The sequence below is a fragment of the Macaca thibetana genome, chromosome 1 (assembly GCF_024542745.1).
Source record: "Macaca thibetana thibetana isolate TM-01 chromosome 1, ASM2454274v1, whole genome shotgun sequence".
Taxonomy (NCBI): domain Eukaryota; kingdom Metazoa; phylum Chordata; class Mammalia; order Primates; family Cercopithecidae; genus Macaca; species Macaca thibetana.
The window spans coordinates 169,498,128-169,519,867 of NC_065578.1; the positions used below are offsets into that span (position 1 = coordinate 169,498,128).

The 21,740-nt window shown below is 34.8% G+C and overlaps 1 pseudogene; it reads left to right on the forward strand.

The window, feature by feature from the left end:
- Nucleotides 1–20,921: 20,921 nt before the first annotated feature.
- Nucleotides 20,922–21,112, forward strand: LOC126944309 (uncharacterized; annotated as a pseudogene).
- Nucleotides 21,113–21,740: the final 628 nt, after the last annotated feature.

The following is a 21,740-nucleotide window of genomic DNA, read 5'->3' on the forward strand; positions in this document are numbered from 1 at the left end:
AAAAAATTCAAAGATCTGAATCAAACTTTTCCTTTGGTCACTTGCTATGTACCTTGAACATTATCTATCTCCCTGGCAGCTGAAATTTCTGCTTAATATGTAAAATGAGAAACTTTCACCAGATGAAATCTAAATTTGTAGTTATTGACACTGCACAAAATGGTTCTTTAGAATGAAACCTGTTAAAAACCTAAATATAAGTATAAATAAATAGTGGTAATCTATAAAGACAAAATTTGTCATTCCACCTTCCCACATGTATTCATCTATTAACCCATTCATTATTTAAAATACATACTTATTAAGAATCTAGTCTTAGACGAACCCTTTTTTTTTTCTTTGCTGCTAAAAGATTTTAAGTTCCAGGGTACAGGTACAAGATGTGCAGGTTACACAGGTAAACATGTACCATGGTAGTTTGCCTCATCTATCAACTCATCCCCTAGGTATTAAGCCCAGTATGCATTAGCTATTTTTCCTGATGCTTTCCACCCACCAGCCTCCCCCAACAGGCCCCAGTGTGTGTTGTTCCCCTCTCTGTGTCTGTGTGTTATCGTTGTTCAGCTCCTACTTATAAGTGAGAAGATGCAGTGTTTGGTTTTCTGTTCCTGCATTAGTTTGCTGAGGATAATGGCTTCTGGCTTCATCCACGTCGCTGCAAACAACATGTTATCATTCCTTTCTATGGCAGCATAGTATTCCATGATGTATATGTACCATGTTTTCTTTATCCAGTCTATCATTGATGGGCATTTGGGTTGATTCCGTGTCTTTGCTATTGTGAATGGTGCTACAATGAACATATGTGCATGTGTATCTTTATAATAGAATTTCTTTGGATATATACTCAATAATGGGACTGCTGGAAAAAATAGTATTTCTGGCTCTAGGTCTTTGAGGAATAGCAACACTGTCTTCCACAATGGTTGAATGAATTTACATTCCCATCAACAATGTAAAAGTGCTCCTATTTCTCCACAACCTTGCCAGCATCTGTTTTTTCTTGATTTTTTAATAATCACCATTCTGACTGGCATGAGATGGTATCTCATTGTGGTTTTGATTTGCATTTATCTAATGATCAGTGATACTGGACTATTTTGGGGGGCACATGTATGTCTTCTTTTGAGAAATTTGTTTACCAAACAGCATGGTACTAGTACATAAACAGGCACATACACAAATGGAATGGAATAGAGAACTCAGAAATAAAACCACACACCTACACAACCATCTGATCTTTGACAAACCTGACAAAAACAACAATGGGGGAAGGATTCCCTATTTAATAAATGGCACTGGGAGAAGTAGCTAGCCATATGCAGAAAATTGAAACTGGGCCCCTTCCTTATACCTTATGCAAAAATTAACTCAAGAGGGATTAAAGATTAAATGTAAAACCCAAAACTATAAAAACCCTATAAGAAAATCTAGGCAATACCATTCAGGGCACAGGCACAGGCAAAGATTTCCTGATGAAATTGCCAAAAGCAATTGCAACAAAAGCAAAAATTGACAAGTGGGATCTAATTAAACTAAGGAGCTTCTGAACAGCAAAAGAAATTATCATCAGAGTAAACAGGCAACCTACAGAATGGTAGAAAATTTTTGCAGTGTATCCATCTGACAAAGGTCTAGTATCCAGAATCTACAAGGAACTTAAACAAATTTACAAGAATAAAACAAACAACCCCATTAAAAAGTGGGCAAAGGACATGGACAAACCTTTTTTATGGAATACCCTTCTCCTGCTGGCCAATGTTCAATGCATACATGTTCCACGCCTTCATTCCTTACTGAGGCTGCCTCATCACAATATTTAGATCAAAGGGCTAATTTTCAGCACATCAATAAAACTTTCCTCTATAATGTAGTATACTCCATTATTTAAAAATTGTAATAACACAATGTCTCGTGTTCCATTCTCATCCCCTTAGCTAATCAGTCCCTCGGTGTGACTAAATTAAAATGTTAAGCACTAACCCAGGTTGCTTCACGGATTAAAACTAAAATAGAGGTGTTACTCTCCTTTTAAAAATCTTGTGCTAATAGTGAATGTGAAAACAGAACTGTAGATGTACGTTCAATTGATTTTTCAGCTAAATGGACAACGGAATTCAATGCAGGAGTATTTTCAGATAAATGGTCTTCAACAACTACATGACCATATAAAAAAATTAATACATCTTAATTTTTACCACACATAGTACACTAAAATTATCTCAAAATCACAGACCTAGATGTTAAAGCTGAAACTATTAAAAATATATAAAAGAAAACATAGGAGTAAATTTTTGCAACCTTGGGAGTAACCAAATATATTTTAAATATGACACAGAAAGCACAAACCATAAATGAAAGTCATTGATAAAATTGACTTTTTAAAATGTAGAACTTCAGCTCTTCCTTAAACACTGTTAAGAATATAAAAAGATAAGTTACTGAGGAGAAATATTACTATATTCTACAGGTATCAGTAAAAACATTCTACAGATATCTATCCAGAATATAGAAAAATCTCTTACAAATCAAAAATAATAAGATTGACAGGTAAATAAAGAGTAAAACAGTTCAATAGACACTTTGCAACATAAGATAAAGTGTCCAAAGAACATAAATAAGATATTCAACACTATTAGTCATCAGGGAATTGCACAGTTAAACCACAGTGTGATGTCACTGCACATGCACCAGACAGAATACAGTTTAAAAGACTGACAAATGCCAAGTGTATATGGTATTTGTTGGAAAGGGTTTACAGCATCTAGAACTCTCATACATTGCTTGAAGCAATTTAGAGCAGTAAAACCACTTTGGAAGACATCTTGGCAGTATTTTATAACGTTACACATTCCAATTCCTAGGTATTTACCCAAAAGAGATGAAAACCTATCTCCATACAAAGACTTGTACACAAATATTCATAACAGCTTTATTCATAGTAACCAAAAGTGGGAAGCAATTCAAATGCTCATCAACAGGAGGATGGATAAACAATCTATGTATATTCATGCAAAGGAATATTACTTAGCAGTAAAAGTAACAACATATACACACAACACAAATGAATCTGTAAAACATGATGTGCAAAGAAGTCAGAACAAAGAGTAAAGACTATATGATTCCATTATATGGAACTCTAAGAAAGATAGTAGATTGTGGGCTGGGCGCAGTGGCTCAAGCCTGTAATCCCAGCACTTTGGGAGGCCAAGGCGGGTGGATCACGAGGTCAGGAGATCGAGACTATCCTGGCTAACATGGTGAAACCCCGTCTCTACTAAAAATACAAAAAACTAGCCAGGCGTGGTGGCGGGCACCTGTAGTCCCAGCTACTTGGGAGGCTGAGGCGGGAGAATGGCGTGAACCCGGGAGGCGGAGCTTGCAGTGAGCCAAGATCACGCCCCTGCACTCCAGCCTGGGAGACACAGCGAGACTCCGTCTCAAAAAAAAAAAAAAAAAGAAAGATAGTAGATTGTGGTAGAGTATAGTTAGTTAAATGGTTGTCTAAGGCCAAGGATTAGTGGTGGAGATTAACCTCCAAAGTGATTGAAATGTTCTATATCTGGATTACATTCGTGGCTACATGGTATATACCTTAGTTAAAACTCTTCAAATTCACACTAAAAATGAATGCAATTTTATTATTTATCTACACTACACATAAAACCACTAATAATTTAAAATAATTTATCTTAACAAAAAAAAAACAATTTTAAAATAAATCTAACGTGAAGGAGATATGTTAGAGACAAGGCTTGCTTTCTTTTTCATGATTTCCTGATCTTAGACCTACAACTCAAATTTTTCTTTACTCACTACAAATCCTACACTCTTCAAAGAAATACTATCTAGAAATCAACTTAAGATCTTGCTGTTTGAAATGACTGAAAGCCTTCTAGAGACAGGTTAAAACGTGATATATGTCATTGATATGTTTGCCAACTAGCAAATATGAAATTTATTTTATAATCTTAGAATAAAGTTTTTAATCAAATATGAAATGTATTAGATAAGTTGTTAAATTTTTGACACATTTATGTATATTGTTACAGGGCTCCAACCAAATGATTGGAGTGAGAGCAATAATTTAGAATGCTGAAATACTGATTTAAGATAGAACAATTCTGAATACTGTAACAAGCCTTATTTTATGCACTATCAAAGGGCTAATTTTCAGCACATCAATAAAACTTTATAATGTAGTATACTCCATTATTTAAAAATTGTAATAATGCATGAGCTAGTCTCATATCATATTTGATAATGTATGGGATAGATGCAGTGAAATATTTATTAAATATACTAAACTACTTCATCAGCTTTCTATTGCTCTATAACAATAACTTCAAAATACAGTGTCTAAAAGCAACCAGCGATTATTTGTTCACAATTCTATGGATCAGCAATTTAGGTTGAACTCAAAGGGGCAGATGTTCTATTGGTCTCGCCTGGGGTCATTCATACAAATCCCTTGGCAGCTCAATTGCAACTGAATGGTCTAAAATAGCTTCAAGCACTTGATTGGCAATTAGTACTGATTTTCAGCTGTACCTCTCTCTCTCTCAGGATCTCTAACCCTCAAGAAGGCTAAGCTAGCATCTTCACATGGTAGTGGTGAAGTTCCATAGGAAAAGCAGAAGTTGCAACCTTTTTCGAGCTTTAGGTTCACAAGTCCCATATCGTCAGGTCTCTGAGCCCAAGCTAAGCCGTCATATCCCCAGTGACCTGCACATATACATCCAGATGGCCTGAAGCAACTGAAGATCTACAGAAGTGAAAATAGCCTTAACTGATGACTTTCCACCATTGTGATGTTTCTGCCCCACCCTAACTGATCAATGTACTTTGTAATCTCCCCCACCCTTAAGAAGTTTCTTTATAATTCTCCCCACCCTTGAGAATGTACTTTGTGAGATCTACCCCCTGGCCCCAAAACATTGCTCTTAACTCCACCGCCTATCCCAAAACCTATAAGAACTAAGGATAATCCTACCACCCTTTGCTGACTCTCTCTTTGGACTCAGCTCACCTGCACCCCGGTGAAATAAACAGCCATGTTGCTCACACAAAGCCTGTTTGGTGATCTCTTCACACAGACACGTGCAACACATATCACTTTGGCTCTAATCTATTTTTGCTTCAGAGAATGGGGTTTGTAAGCTCTAATGTAGAAAGAAGAAAAGAATGTCAACAAGAGCTTTCCCATACCTGGCATGCCTGAGAGAAGTACAAAAGGTGGAGCTTCACACACACACACACACACACACACACACACACACACACACACACACACGAAGTGCGACCATATATGCAGGAATAAGTCTGTCTCTGTGTCATCCGGGTCAGAGGAGAAGGGAAGCTTAGAGTCAAGAGTACAAATCTATCCCGTTTGTCCCCAAAGGAACCTCCTTCAAAAAGCTATGAAAGGGAAATCCATAGAAATCATAACATGTTACAGATTTAGTACAAAGATACTGTATAAGAAAACTATTTTAAAAGTAGCGAAATTATCTACAATGGACAAATATGGAAGAGAAAAAATGTACTACAATGCAGATTACATTTGTGACTACATTCTTCCATTAAAAAATAAGTAATTATTAATAAATGGAGATGACAAAACTTGAATGCAGGAACTCAGCATGGAAATAATAGGAGAAGAGATGTGAACTGATAATTTCAGAAAGAAATTGAACAAAGAAAACAAATTCACAGTAATAAATAACTGGAATTTGCATAAAGAATAAATGCTGAAGAAAGCACAAAATGGTCATAACTGAAAAAATTAAGCAAATAAAGAAAAATTAAAAGAAATGGAAAAAAGCTATGTAAAAGATATGTAAAACCAACTCAACATAGATATTCTTGGAGTTCTCAAATATAACCAAATGCACAGAAGATACAAAAAATTACAACTTATACCTCAAAAATAGTACCGTGAAATAAAAGACGATTCAAATCCAGTGATCTTAAGAAAGACCCATAGGAGAGAAAAATAGACCTGAAACTTTCTACTGAAGACATTACCTGGTCAAGTTATAAAATCTTGAAACAGGAATACAAAAATTCTTAACTTTATAAAACACTAATATGGTGCCTAAAAGTCAGGATTACGCTTAATGAGAAAAATCTAGACTCCTTCCTAAAGAAGTTCAGAACAAGTCAATGCTCACTATCATCGTTGTTATTTAGTGTTGTATTTAAGGTAATAGCCAATTAAATTAGACAAGAAAATAAAGGTATGTGAAGTGAAGAGATGTTAAACTAACACTATTTGCTGATGAAACAACAGTGCTTCTTCAAAATCAAAAGTAAAAACTACATGAGCAATGAGAGAATTACTAGCCACAGTAGGATAAAAAAATTGACATAAATTGAATAGTTTTGATTAGTGAAATCATAATGAATTTGAATATATAGGTATAGCTATAGAGAAGCCCTAATTTTTATGCCAAAATTAAAAGGCATTAAAGCTAGATTTAAAGTTTTAAGGAATTATGCCAGTATTATATAAAGAACATTTCAAGGCACTCCGAAGAGTATATAAGGTCTTAGATGCTATCTTTTGTTGTGAAAAATTAAACAATTTCTTCTAAACTGATTTCTAAACTAACCTATTTCTACAACAAATATCAAGTAATATTTTTCTTAAAAAATATTAGACAATATTTTAATTCTATTCAAAAATTTCATTTAAAATAACAGCTTATCCCAAAGTTCATGTGGAAAAATAAAGTGCTAGGAATAGCCAGAATAATCTCTGAAAAGGAAGTACAATGAGATAGAATGACTGCTTGCAAATTTCAAAACATACAAAGCTTCCATAATTTACATAATGGCATAGTAAAGCATGCAAAGGCAGATCAGTGAAATAGAAGTAAAAATACGGAAATAGCGCCAAATATGTACAAAAAAATATTTCATAAAGATGATATTTTAAATCATTGGAGAAACATTAAATTGTTCAATAAATAGTACTGAGATCCCAGGTAGCAATTTTGTAAAAACAAAGATAGCTATACAAATCTTACACAATTCACCGAAATAAACTACATTAACAAGAAAGAGTCAGGTACAAAAAATAATTATAAAAATAATAAAGATATAACAGGAGAATTTCTTTATAACTGAGAAGTAAACCTAACATAATTCCCTATCCTTGTATTAAACAATATAGACATAATTTACTGTTTCTGTACTAAACAATATTTAGACCAGGCAAAAATATCTTAGCTTCTTTCTTCAGGAAATAAGAGCTCCTAAAAGATAAGACTGTGAACTTACTTATCAAGAACGACAGCTTGTTTCCCAAGGCTCACTTTAAGATCCTCATTTTGCTATGCCCATCAATCCAAAGCAATTTTTTGTCATATACTTTGCCCAATCTCAGGCAAATCTCCTCCTGAATGACCCACCTTAATTCACCCATTCTGGCACTCCCTATAAATTACTCTGCCCTAGTTTCCACATTTCGAGATATTACTTTACTCTGTCAAGTTAGCATTCTGCCTTACTGCACTAATTCAACTAATTAGATTAACTTCGCTTGATTAATATATTTTTTTCTAGTTGTCTTTTGAAGAGCCTACCTTCAATATAGTCAGGCTTTAAAATCCAGAAGCTACAAAAGAAAAGGTTGACAAATTTAATTCCACAAAAGTAAAAATATCATAAGAAAATTCAAAATACTCAACACGAACTAGGAAAATATATGCGGCAAAAAATTACGTTCCTTAACATATAAAGTTTTAAAGTCCATAAAGTGAGAAAAGAAAAAGAAAAAAAAAAAGAGGGAGAGAAAGAATAGTAGAATTTGAAGAATATATAAAGGACATGAATAGTTTACAGAGAAGAAAACTAAATGTTTTCTAGGCATGCAAGAACACCTAGATTCACTCATATTCAGAAATGTATAAACAAGCTGGTAATTTCTCAAAGAATATATAGGCATGGGCAAAGACTTCATGACTAAAACACCAAAAGCAATGGTAACAATGGCCAAAATTGACAAGTGGGATCTAATTAAACTAAAGAGCTTCTGCACAGCAAAAGAAACTATCATCAGAGTGAACAGACAACCTACAGAATGGGAGAAAATTTTTGCAATCTATCCATCTGACAAAGGGCTAATATCCAGAATCTAAAAGGAACGTAAACAAATTTACAAGAAAAAAACAAACAACTCCCTCAAAAAGTGGGTGAATATGAAAACTTCTCAAAAGATGAGATTTATGCACTCAATAAACATGAAAAAAAGCTTACCATTACTGGTTATTAGAGAAATGCAAATCAAAACCACAATGAGATATCATCTCATGCCAATTAGAATGGTGATCATCAAAAAGTCAGGAAACAACAGATGCTAGAGAGGATGTGGAGAAATAGGAATGCTTTTACATTGTTAGTGGGAGTGTAAATTAGTTCAACCATTGTGGAAGACACTGTGGCAGTTACCGGGAGAACCCACTCCCGACGTTTAACGTGGGTTCTTTTCTATTTCCTAAGTGTCTCGGCTGGGTTTAGAAATAAAGGGAAAGAGCACAAGAGAGAAATTTAAAGCTGGGTGTCCGGGGGAGACATCACATGTTGGCAGGATCCATGATGTTCCCCGAGCTGTAAAACCAGCAAGTTTTTATCAGTGACTTTCAAAAGGGGAGGGAGTGCACGAATAGGGTGTGGGTCACAGAGATCACACACTTCACAAGGTAATAAAATATCACAAAGCAAATGGAGGCAGGGCAAGATCACAGGACCACTGGATGAGGTGAAATTAAAATTGCTAATGACGTTTCAGGCATGCATTGTCATTGATAACATCAGGAAACAGGGTTTGAGAGCAGACAACCTGTCTGACCAAAATGTATTAGGTGGGAATTTTCCTCCTCCTAATAAGCCTGGGAGTGCTACGGGAGACGGGGCTTATTTCATCCCTTCGGCTTGGACCATAAAAGATGGCAGGCTTCTAAGGGGGCCTTTCATAGGCCTACACTCAGGGCTCATTCTCTTTCTCAGGGGTGTTCCTTGCTGAGAAAAAGAATTCAGCGATATTTCTCCTATTTGCTTTTGAAAGAGGGGAAATATAGCTCTGTTCCGTCCGGCTCACGGGTGGCCAATTCAAAGTTACCTCTCTTGTTCCCTGAACATCGCTGTTATCCTGTTCTTTTTTAAGATGCCCAGATTTCTTACTGTTGAAACACACATGCTCTACAAACAATTTGTGCAGTTGACACAATCATCACAGGGTCCTGAGGTGACATTCATCCTCCTCAGCTTACAAAGAAGATGACGGGATTAAGAGATTAAAGTAAAGACAGGCATAGGAAATCACAAGGATATTGATTGGGGAAGGGATAAGTGTCCATGAAATCTTCACAATTTATGTTCAGAGACTGCAGTAAATACAGGCATAAGAAATTATAAAAGTATTAATTTGGGGAACTAATAAACGTACATGAAATCTTCACAATTTATGTTCTTCTGCCACAGCTTCAGGAGGTCCCTCTGTTCAGGGTCCCTGACTTCCCATAACGGGCAGTTCCTCAAGGATCTAGAACTAGAATTACCATTTGACCCAGCCATCCCATTACTGGGTATATACCCAAAGGATTATAAATCATTCTACTATAAAGACACACACACGTATGTTTACTGTGGCACTATTCACAATAGCAAAGACTTGGAACCAACCCAAATGCCCATCAATGACTAACAGGATAAAGAAAATGTGGCACATATACACCATGGAATACGATGTAGCTGTAAAAAAGGATGAGTTCATGTCCTTCACAGGGACATGGATGAAGCTGGAAATCATCATTCTCAGCAAACTAACACGGGAACACAAAACCAAACACTGCATATTCTCAGTCATAAGTGGGAGTTGAACAATGAGAACACATGGACATAGGGAGAGGAACATCACACACTGGGGCCTGTCCAGGGGTGAGGGGCTAGGGGAGGGATAGCATTAGGAGAAATACCTAGTGTAGATGATGGGTTGATGGGTGCAGCAAACCACCATGGCATGTGTATACCTATGTAACAAACCTGCACGTTCTGCACATGTATCCCAGAGCTTAAATTAGAAAAAGAAAAAGAAAAAAAGAGAACAACGTAAGAACTCAAGGAAAAGAATTAGGATAATTTACAAATGGTTATGGAATCCTGATAGGCCATAGATTTTAAATCACAAACTTTAATTACCATAAACTGTTCACTTTTGATGTAAATGTTCCAAAGTATAGAAAAGGATAAACTGTTCACAATCGCAAAAAAAAAAAAAAAAAAAAGAAAAAGAAAAAAGAAAACTCGTAACTTAAGTGAGAATAAAAGTGGGCAGGCAATTAGAAGCTTAAGTTCTAGTCTAAAATTTTCCAGGACTTGGAAAATAAACAGTATTTATTTCATGTGTTCATCTACGTATAAATTCATTATTGTAACAAGTAGTTTTCAGTATTTCATTAGACACTAACAGTTGACCCTTGAATAATGCAAGGGCTGGGGGCACCGAGCCCACCACTCCCAGAGCAGTCAAAAACTCACATATAATTTTGACTTCCCAAAAACTTAACTACTGATAGCTTACTGTTGACTTACCAATAACATAAACAGTCAATTAACACACATTTTATGTATGTAGTATATAATATATTCTTATAATAAAGTAAGCTAGAGAAAAGAAAGTGTTAAGAAAATTGTAAGGAAGAGAAAATATATTATTTATCAAGTGGAAGTGAATCATCATAAAAGTCTTTATCCTCATTGTATTCGCGTTGAGTAGCCTGAGGATGAGAAGCAAGAAGAGGGATTGGTTTTGCTCTCCCTGAGATGGCAGCGGTGGAATAAAATCTACCTAAAAGTGGACCAGCCTCGTTTAAACTCATGCAGCTAAAGAATCAACTGTACTTCACAGTAGGTTCTCAGCAGGAAGCAAGAAAAACAATAAGAGATAAAGGCAGTTGTAAAGCTGCAATGAGATGTAATGCTCCTACATAAATGCTCCACAGTGATGTAAATCCTCTAAAGCCAACAAGACAAAGCATATTAACATGCAATCATGAGAAATAGTGCCCCCACCACCATTCTACCTGCACACTCCCTTGCTTCCAATGCTCTTGCCAACTTAGATGAACACCAGAATTTGAATTCATGTGAAGGCTGAGAGGAATGTCAAACTGTCCAACAAAGAGGGAAGGGTTGGGGAAGGCTCTCTTTGCAAAGTATATAACTCCTTTTGAATTTATATCAAAAGATTACAATTTCATTAAATTTTCTAAGTAGAAGATATAGAAATATGATAAAGCTTGAAGAACAGAACCTCTCCAGTATTCTACAGAACATTTCATGTCATTCTCCTAGGCTATGTCTGAGGCAAATCTCTCTGAACACCCTGGGTCCACAGTTTATAGAAAGAAACAAGTCTCCACTCAGGCTCCCTCTCCCATATTCTCTTGGAAGTCCAAGGTTTCTTTACCTCTTTAAAGCCTCTTATATTTATGCTTCCTCCTTCAAACTTAGACCTGATTCTTTATAGTGTCCATCGTGTCTGCTTCTCTGCTTATCTCCATGTTTGTGCTTACTCAGTCCTCAGAAGCTGGGGTTTATTTTTTGTCTTCCATTTTTCCCAGGAAATTTTTTTTTTATTATACTTTCAGTTCTAGGGTACAAGTGCACAACGTCCAGATTTGTTACATATGTATACATGTGCCATGTTGGTATGCTGCACCCATCAACTCGTCAGCACCCTTCAACTCATTTACATCAGGTGTAACTCCCAATGTCACCCCTCCCCCCTCCCCACATAGGCCCTGGTGTGTGACCCTATTCCATAAAGAAACTCTTCCTCTGATCTCCCAAAACATACTCTGTGTTTTACATAGCATGTGTATTACAGATTGTTTTAAAATATGTAGCTTTCTGTTTCACTCATTGAAGGTATGTCTTATTTATCTTTGTATCTTTTCCTCTTAACAAAGGGTCAGGCATGTAGAAAATAATACATTCTGAGTAAACAAATAAGTGTACAATAAAATAAACTATAAAACTGTATAATAATCACATACCCTGTATTGTAGTTTAAAAATAAGCAACACATCAAAGCAATATGCTTTTAATAAAAGGCAAAATATATGTATAAAAAATTGCAGCAACTACCTAAAAGAAATGGATATCTATATATGACTTGAAAATGGCACGGAAGAAAAATGGTTAAAGTATTTCTACAGAATAGGTTTGTTTTACTCATGCCTTCAAGTGCTCATTCTGTTAACAAATTATTCCAACACGTATTATGTGTCAGGCACTCTGAGTGCATATATACAATTTCTAAATGTCTTATAATTTAGTTAAAACAGATTCATTTTTATGATGTCTGATCATTCTACTTAGCAGTCAATAACTAAAAAAAAAAAAAAAAAAAAAAAAAAAAAAGCTTCAATAATTTTTATGTTAAACAATTACTCACAAAGATTTAAAGCCAGAGACGGTATCAAGCCCTCACCAATGGGTTCACACGACTAAGCCAATCTAGATTTACATCTAAAAGCTCCAAAAGTACCAAATAAAGTGGAATGTTTGCAGCGTGTTTAAGACTCAAATTAAATATCAATTTATGTTCAATATAGTCCAAAATGAAAAACAATTCAAAATTTAATCACGTGTCAAATAGACTTACATGCATATAACAGTTTTAGATATCGTCATAATTACTAAGCCTCGAAGACATAGAAAATAAATTTATCCAAAATATTTCAGTCCCTCAGAGTTTGGGACACTGATGTTTTACTGAAGAAATTAACAATGAAATCTATATTTAACTGTTGATATTTGCATTGCATATATAGAACACTAAAAGCAGTGAATTTACAATATAAAAATACCATAAAACACTAACATGAGACATTCCTTATTGCAGACAAACTCTTCTTTAATCCCAAAATGTTCTAAGAACCTGTACTGGGATTCCCTAACTCATTAAAAACAATTTTGTAGCAATGTAAGTTACTAAATAATTAAAAGTGTGCACTTTATTTCCTTAAGTTTTATAAAATTAAGATTGCTTAATGCTGTTATTTACTATCAGCATCAACCATTCCAGTTTGTTTTTAAGTTTATTGAACTCACTTGTATGTCCTAAACAAATTAATAATTTATTTAACAGCTCACCCCTGGTTTAAAAAAAATAAAATAAAAAAGCTGGAATGCTAGAATTTTGTATGAGTTTTTATTTTGATTTTGAATAGTTTACCATCTAATTAGAAAAGAAAATGAAAATGTCACAACGTAACAAAAATATTAACTACCATGGACATATTTATAATAAACAGTTTAATGAAACCACATGTTACCAAAATGCCTAAAGGTTAAGAAGGTAAGTTTCTACAATGGAAAATAAAATAAATCTATGTATTAGAGAGCAAAATAATACAATTGTGGATATACTAAAAATTAAAGAATGAAGATTATACATCTGTTGTATGAAGGTCATATATAATAGTCTTCAGGGGATAGAACATTATCCCATGGCATTTCTGGGGTATTTTCATTTCATGAAACATGAAACAAATGAGAGGACATCTAAGTTTTAGGATTTTTTAATTCTGTCACTTTGCAAATATATTTTCCTTTTCTAATAAAACTACTTCATTATGCATTTTTGCACATTACCTCGTGAATCTTGAGGTAGAAAAACATCAGACTGGTAGAATTACAAGATACATAAGAAACTGTAGGATACATTCAATACTTCATATAAACATAAAATGAGATGTTTAAAATTAAAAGTGGCACTGCTTTTCAAAGGAAATTGTGGTTTTTTTTTTTAATGGATATGACTTTGCCCCAATATTATAAGGTAAAACCAAGAATTGTTAATGTATATTTAAAAAAGCTTGAAAGAACAAGAGGGAAGGCAGAAGCTTCTATCTTCACTTTTTCCCTTTAAATCCAACTCACATACTCTTTCTCTCTAAACATTTCATTTCCTCTTACTTTCTGGGAAGTTTTTTGGTTTTTGTTTTTTTTTCTTGGGGTGTCTAACTCATCTGTGCAATTCAGAATTCTTGGAGTATCAATTACTTACAGAAATCCTTTCTCTGTGGCCTTGCAGGTTGTCCTTCAATTAAGAACTTTGGAAGAACAGAGGGAAACGATAAGAAAAAAGTGAGGCAACTTCAGCAGCTGCCAAAATACCAAGAACTTGTTACCACAAAGGATGTAGTAAGAGCCATGTTATCCTGTGTTAAATATAAACAAGAGAAAAAAGAGTCCAATATTCTCTACATGCATGTTTCATTTGTGACTTCCAGGAACTTTGGTTATACTGTACATGAAAAAAAAAAGGAAGGTACATCTTATTTTTTAAAAAAAATATATGCTATATTTGTGACAACATGATAATGGAATGCTAGTGTCAAATATTCTGTTTTCCCTCTATGCATGTATTATTTAATCCAAGTACAAAAAATATATATGTGCAAAATTTTAAGCTTATTGACAGCAGAAATAATGTTTTTTTGTACTTGCAGTCTTCTTAATCCTAACGATATCTTCATCAATGTTTAAGACATTCTAATCTCAAGATACATGTAAGTATGCTTATATGTATTAATATCATGGGGAAAGTTGTATTTCTTCTTAATAATCCCCTGAGTTCAAAAAAGAGTGGATATTGTTAGCCAGCGAGTGCTTTGTTAGTACAGCAGGGTGAAGAGACTAGAAATATACATGATAGAAGAAATAATAAAGAGCTATATTGCTCTGATTTCAAAAGGAGGATAGAGTCTTGCAGAGAATATTTGTTGACATTCAATTGAGAAGAATGAGATCCATGAAAATTAAGGAGCTTGAATGAATAAGGATGGAAGGCAGAGAGAACTGAAAACACCCTGGCAGGTGAGAGCTGAGGAAAGGATTTAGAAACACAAAATATGTCATGAAAATTTCATAAAGTTCCTTGCTATGTGGCTGGTAACACAGATTTTCTCCTTTCTCATCCCCAGAAATCTTCATTAAAAGCTCCATTATTCATGTGTGTTTTGTAAGTAAATTTACCTTATGAGAATAAGGGCGTGGGATCTGAGTTGTGCTTCAGGAATGAAAAGCAGAGTCTGCAAGCAAAGACTGGTGATATCTTTAGAGTTTTGTCTAATGCTAGAATTAACTCCATGATATCTCTACAATGTAGATATCTAGATGCTACTTGACATCTACAATGACAAAACACACAAACAAAAAAAACTCTCCAACTCCCAAAGTGTTCATTTTTTTTTCTGGCAAAAAGCTCTTATATATTTAAAAAAAATAAAAACTTTCATATATTTAAGATTTGGTTTCTTGTAGCTACCTCCTAATTTACTCTCTATAATTAGATAGAAAAATATAGTTCAACTTTTAAAAAATATGTAAAGGCAATTATTATGGCCCTCAAGTCATCAGAATTTATAAAAATAGTTTTGAGTTTTTCAGTTTTGATCAGTAATCCACAGCATGAGTGCTTGACAAAGACCAGCAGAAAAATATACAATTGTTTTGTTAATTAGACAAGTAGATTACACTCTATGCAACAATAGCTAATATCACTTTGAAGTGGATAAATGGTGAAACAGTTCTACACTGCTACCACTGAAAAATTTGAGTAAAGACACATAGGGGGTGATATATCTCCCATGTCTTGCCCAGAGAAATGTACATTTCAGCTTTGACCTTAAAAGAGAAGGTTCTCATCAAATCAAAATAGAAAATAGCCCTCAACATTGTCAAAAACCCAGACACTGACCGCAAAGTAGACAATAACTTCAGGATCACACAGAATGAAAATAGGACATTTTTAGAGAAATAAAAATAGGAGCTGACAGTGTCTCTGAAGAGAGTTTAGGCTATAGAGCAGCTAATGTAGTTTGAGTTGCACATAGCTACATGAGCTTGGGCACATTACTTAATAACCCTAAGCCTGTTCCTTCATTTGTAAAACAGGAACAAAACTTTTGATATCTACCAGGTAGCACTGTTGTATTAAATGAGAAAATCTATATAAAGCACATTTTATAATATTTTTAAAATATTCAATAAATAATTCACATATTTCCATTTTATTGTGATTGTAATATTCAGCATAATTATTTCATCAACTAAACTCTGAGCTTCTGGGGGATAAGAACTTTGTCATATTCATAAATATATGAGTTATTAAGCATTTCTTGAACAAAATACACTTGGGGTAGCTATATATACAGAGTTCTAGAGTTTTCTACAATAAGAAAAAAAACTGTTTTGATCAGCTATGTGCCAGTTAGGCAGTAAAAGCATAAGACTCACAAAATGAAATTACATTATTAATATGAATTAAATCATATTTAACCATACCTGGAGTAATAATTGCTTATCAATTCCTTAATGAAGATTAATGAGAAATATAGTTATTAGATTGTATTATTGTTTAAAATATTTGTTGCTTTTCCCCACCAATGACTCTCACTGTGGGAGGATTATTCATCCCCAAGCTATTTAACTCAGACACAAATATGAAATTCACAGATAAGATGTGTTTCTTCCGAGCTGAACCTTAAAGTTTAAAGGTCATGGTTTGTCATTTTTTTCTCCTCTGCCTTGAGACCAGCAATATCCCAGAGAGAACCACTGAGCCAGGCTGGGTCCTCGAGAGAAGATGAAATAGAGCAAAGGAAAAGCCAGCCTGTGTTAAACAGTAAGACAAGAAATAAAGTTTGTTATGCTGATCGACTAAGATTTCAGGGTTGCCTGTTTGCAAAGCATAACTTAGCCTAAGTTGAGAGAATAGCTGTGATTTGTATGTACTATTTATATGTACTTGTGTATAACTAGGTTTAATTTTGTGGAAAATTTGGATAGTTTTCATTCCACATTGTGAAGTCATCCATTTAATGCTAGTTCTTCAGATACTGAAGAACTATTAAAACATGAAGCATTGTTTTAATCCTCCAGATTTTGCCAAACAAACCACACCCAATTATTGCTAACCAGATTTTAGTATGTGGTGTGAGGGATATATTAACTGTTCCCTTAAAGAATGTGTTTTAAGGTTGGGCGCGGTGGCTCATGCCTGTAATCCCAGCACTTTGGGAGGCCAAGGCGGGTGGATCACGAGGTCAGGAAATCAAGACCATCCTGGCCAACACGGTGAAACCATGTCTCTACTAAAAACACAAAAAATTAGCCGGGCGTGGTGGCGGGCGCCTGCAGTCCCAGCTACTGGGGAGGCTGACGGAGGAGAGTGGCATGAACCTGGGAGGCGGAGCTTGCAGTAAGCCGAGATGGCTCCACTGCATTCCAGCCTGGGTGACAGAGCGAGACTCCGTCCTCAAAAAAAAAAATGTGTTTTAACAAGATTTTTTTCCGCTTGATATGTTATCAATCTTCAATGGCACTAATATATATGATTACATTTATGCCTTGTTTCTGAAATAAGTAAAGGAGGTTTTATAGAGATATTCAAAGGAAAAAAATCACCATAGAATATGATAAACTTATATTCCTTTTAGTTATATATATAAAACACTTCTAGAATCATGCAATATAACATTTATTGAGTTTTTATGAATATTTATTCAATTCATTAGAAGATCTATGCTACTCCTAATAACCTCCATTCTCTTATTTCAAAGTGAATACCTCACATTTTGTACTGTTATCAACATGCAAGATCAAAGTCATTTTGGACTAAAAAATAACTAATAAGAACACATACAGTAATTCAAATCAACACAGCATATTGCATTATATGATATAGTTGAGAAGTAGAGAATTCCGGTTAAGTATCTTGTAAAAATTGTAATTTTCAAAATAAAAAATAAAGCATATTTTACACCATTATTTTAAACACAGTTTTATGTTTCTTTGATGACACAGAGAACTTAATTTTTATGGTACCTCTGAGATATTTAATAAATATCAATCATCTTTGCACTGTAAGAATGCAATAGTGCCAGTAACCAGCATGTACTCTGAATTGAATGATTAAAAAGCAAAATAAAAACTTATAAAAATGAAAGCTTGCTATGTGGTAATTACTAATAAGTTACCATAAATATTTAGAGATTTAAATGATGTAGACTTTTAATAAAGTCTCCAGTGTGAGGTGTGTTATTTCCAGAATGTTGGCATTTTAATGTATACATAGCTGTAGTTGTCAAAATTTCTTATTTTTCTCAGAGACCTGTCTTGTCTGGTCCATAAATATACAAAAAGGAATTTGTTTCATTTCCCTTCTCAATGTCACTCAAATAATAACATCAGCCAAGAATTGGATGAAATGCTCTGGTGAGGAATCTTATAGTAAGATGAAATCATTCAGTGAATTGTCTGATATTTCACAATGATTCAATTTTATTCCTCAGGATAAATCCAAATGAGCTCAGAAATCTCCTAGTATTACAAACTTTTCCCTGGGGCAGTTCTACAATATCTGCATATTACCACTTTATTGCAGAATGAGAAGTTATACAAACTATTGAATTACTGTCAAATATAGTTGTATAATTTTTACTGGCACTTTCCTAACTTTAAAAGGGGAAAATGTCCTTATAAAATATTTTAATGATCAAAACAAATATAATTTAACCAAAAATTTTTGAGAATATCTTAAAGAAATCAATGGTGCCACCGAATAAATAAAAAATCTTTATATGTACTTCACAGAATCATCCAATTTCTCATACAGTGTTCTTGATTAACCCGTCACACATGACGGAAATCATGCTGGCTTGTTTAGTAATCCATACACTGATTACTGACAAATGCCAACATACCTCCCACAGTCTGGTATTTGTTAGACAATATATAGTCAGTATTATTTACTTTTCCATTTTAGTTATGTTTTTCCTCCATCCCATGTTATTTTTTTATATGTGTATATTCATCTCAGTTTTAGTATCCAGGATAACTCAGAATATGACCATAGAGATTTCATTTATGTTCTCCACCTTCCCTATGTTGGATTTTTTTTTTTTTTTTTTAAACTGTGGATGAAATTAAGGCAGGATTCCTATTGAATTAGAGGGAGGCATGGTGCATCAGAATCCCCTGGGCAGGAATGAACTTTTTCAAACTACATACACCTGCCTCAGAATCTGATTCACCTCCCTGAGAGAGTATAATTTCTTTCCTTTTTCCTACTAGAAATTACTGCCATTGACATTCATTTTCACTGATGGCCATGTGTCAGATGCTCATGTTTTGGGTTAGAAAAAAATGATTGAGGACCACAGTTCAAAGGAGAACTCGTGGCGCCTCTCCATCCACCCGGTCCACCATGCAACACTATCTTTAAGGAGAAAAAGTGCTGCTGTGGTTAAATAGTTTTTTTCTTTCTTTTTTTTTTTTTTTTTTGAGACGGAGTCTCGCTCTGTCACCCAGGCTGGAGGGCAGTGGCCGGATCTCAGCTCACTGCAAGCTCCACCTCCCGGGTTTACGCCATTCTCCTGCCTCAGCCTCCCGAGTAGCTGGGACTACAGGCGCCCGCCACCTCGCCTGGCTAGTTTTTTGTAGTTTAAGTAGAGACGGGGTTTCACTGTGTTCGCCAGGATGGTCTCGATCTCCTGACTTCGTGATCCACCCGTCTCGGCCTCCCAAAGTGCTGGGATTACAGGCTTGAGCCACCGCGCCCGGCCTGGTTAAATAGGTTTTAAAACTTTATGTGGGTCACCATGAGTAATTTATCACCATGGGTAATTAATAGTCACAGCTCATTTCTAATAATTGGTGCTCTTCAGATATTTACACAGCAAGGTGCATTAGTCCTGAATTGTGGGTGCAACTGCCTAAAGAACAACCTCTTTCCCTCCCCATCCTTAATACAAGGAATACTTGACACAGGTGGGGTCCTCAACACATGGGCAAATGACTCTTGATTTCTTTGCATGCCATATAAATGCTTGATCTCTGCTCACATCAAAGTGGTCACATCCAGGTTTGAAATTTAGATTAAAAACACAGAAAGAAAAACCAAGTTTTCTAGCCTGCTTTACTTCTAGGCTACCAAGGTTTGAAATATTTCTCTTCTCCCTACAAGTTGAATATTCTTCATCTAAGAATGAGCTGGCCTAAGCCTGTCCCGAAGCATCCTCAGTTATGAAGTCTAACTTTAGAATATCCAGGAAAAGTATTTTTTTCACTTACTTGTATATAGTACATGCTATTTTTCACTTGTGCATACAGTCTAGGATTACAACTAGTAGGGTCCTACTAGAACCTTTTAAAATTAAAGACTACATCTGATACATGAACTAATTCATTTACCTGAACACAAATAATAATGACAACTAATGTAATGATGAATGGGAAGAAAAGAGAAGAAATGTAAAATTCATCTATTATTTATACTGATTAATATTTTTTAAAAGCTATTCCTCATCAAATCTTTTCATATCTATATGGCTTTGCTCTGAACTGGAAACAAGGGCCATACGTTATTCTTTTTTTGTATCCTAACAGCATATAATACTCAGCAGTGAAAATGCCAAGTACTTAATTATTCACTGACTGTTCAACCACAAATATAAGGATGTATTGATTTATTCAACAAAAATTAATAAGTAAGGACAATGCTTTCAGGGATCATTTCTACAGTTCATTACTAGAGAAGTTTCTCTGAATGTGTAGAGCAGAGGTCCCCAACCCCAGGGCAGCAGATCAGTACCTGTCCGTAGCCTCTTAGGAACCAGGCTGCATAGCAGGAAGTGAATGGCAGGCAAGCGAGCATTACCACCTGTTTCACTTACTGTCCGATCAGCAGTGGCATTACATTCTCACTGGAGCTCAAACCCTGTTGTGAACTGCACATGCAAAGGGTCTAGGTTACATGCTTCTAATGAGATTCTAATACCTGATGAGCTGAGGTGAAACAGTTTCTTCCCAAAACCATCCCCACACCCTGGTCCTTGGAAAAGTTGTCTTCCACAAAACTGGTCCCGAGTGCCAAAAAGATTGAGGATTGCTAGTGTAAAGCACTGGAAACCAGAAGGAGGTGTAGGGTTCCCTCCCCAGCGTGAAGCTGGCTCTTGGTGCTGCTTCACTGCAAATGCCATTTGCCATTGATGATCGTTCTTCTCTTCCTCTGGGAGGATGCAGTCTGAGTGATTTTGTTAAAACAAAATTAATAAGTACATATCTGTGTTAGACAGTGTTCTGGTCACAGAGTTACAAATTACACTTACACAATTTGCACTTTTTTGTAATACTATCCTCTTAAAGAATCTTGAATCTTGTGAAGATAATCTTTTCAACTAGGATATTGTAAAGAAATATCAAGTATAAACTTTAGTATATTCTTACAAAAATAACATTTATACAGTTAAAATTATTGGTAGAAATGCAAGCCACCTTGATATTTAGAACTAATAAGCTAGAAAGTCCAATCTTACATTTCACTTCATAGGTGCTGTTTGTTATTACATAAGGTACAGAATAAATATCCATTACTACATGTAACTTCATAATTCCTAAATATTTTGAAATAGATTGTTTTACTAGACATTCAGTTTTAGATGTGAGTTTTTGTTTTGCTATTCAGCAATGAACACATAACTTTTAGTTTAAAAAATACATCTATATTTATTAAGGATTTTGAAGGTAGATTTGCTTTTCTGTGGTAGATAAATCCATATGAAGCTTACATCTACTAGTAGCAGTAGACCTTACACTTTATCCTCATTTCAGTCTGAAACATTTATTTGTCTTTTGTCAGCCTTTATCCACTAGAGGTTCAT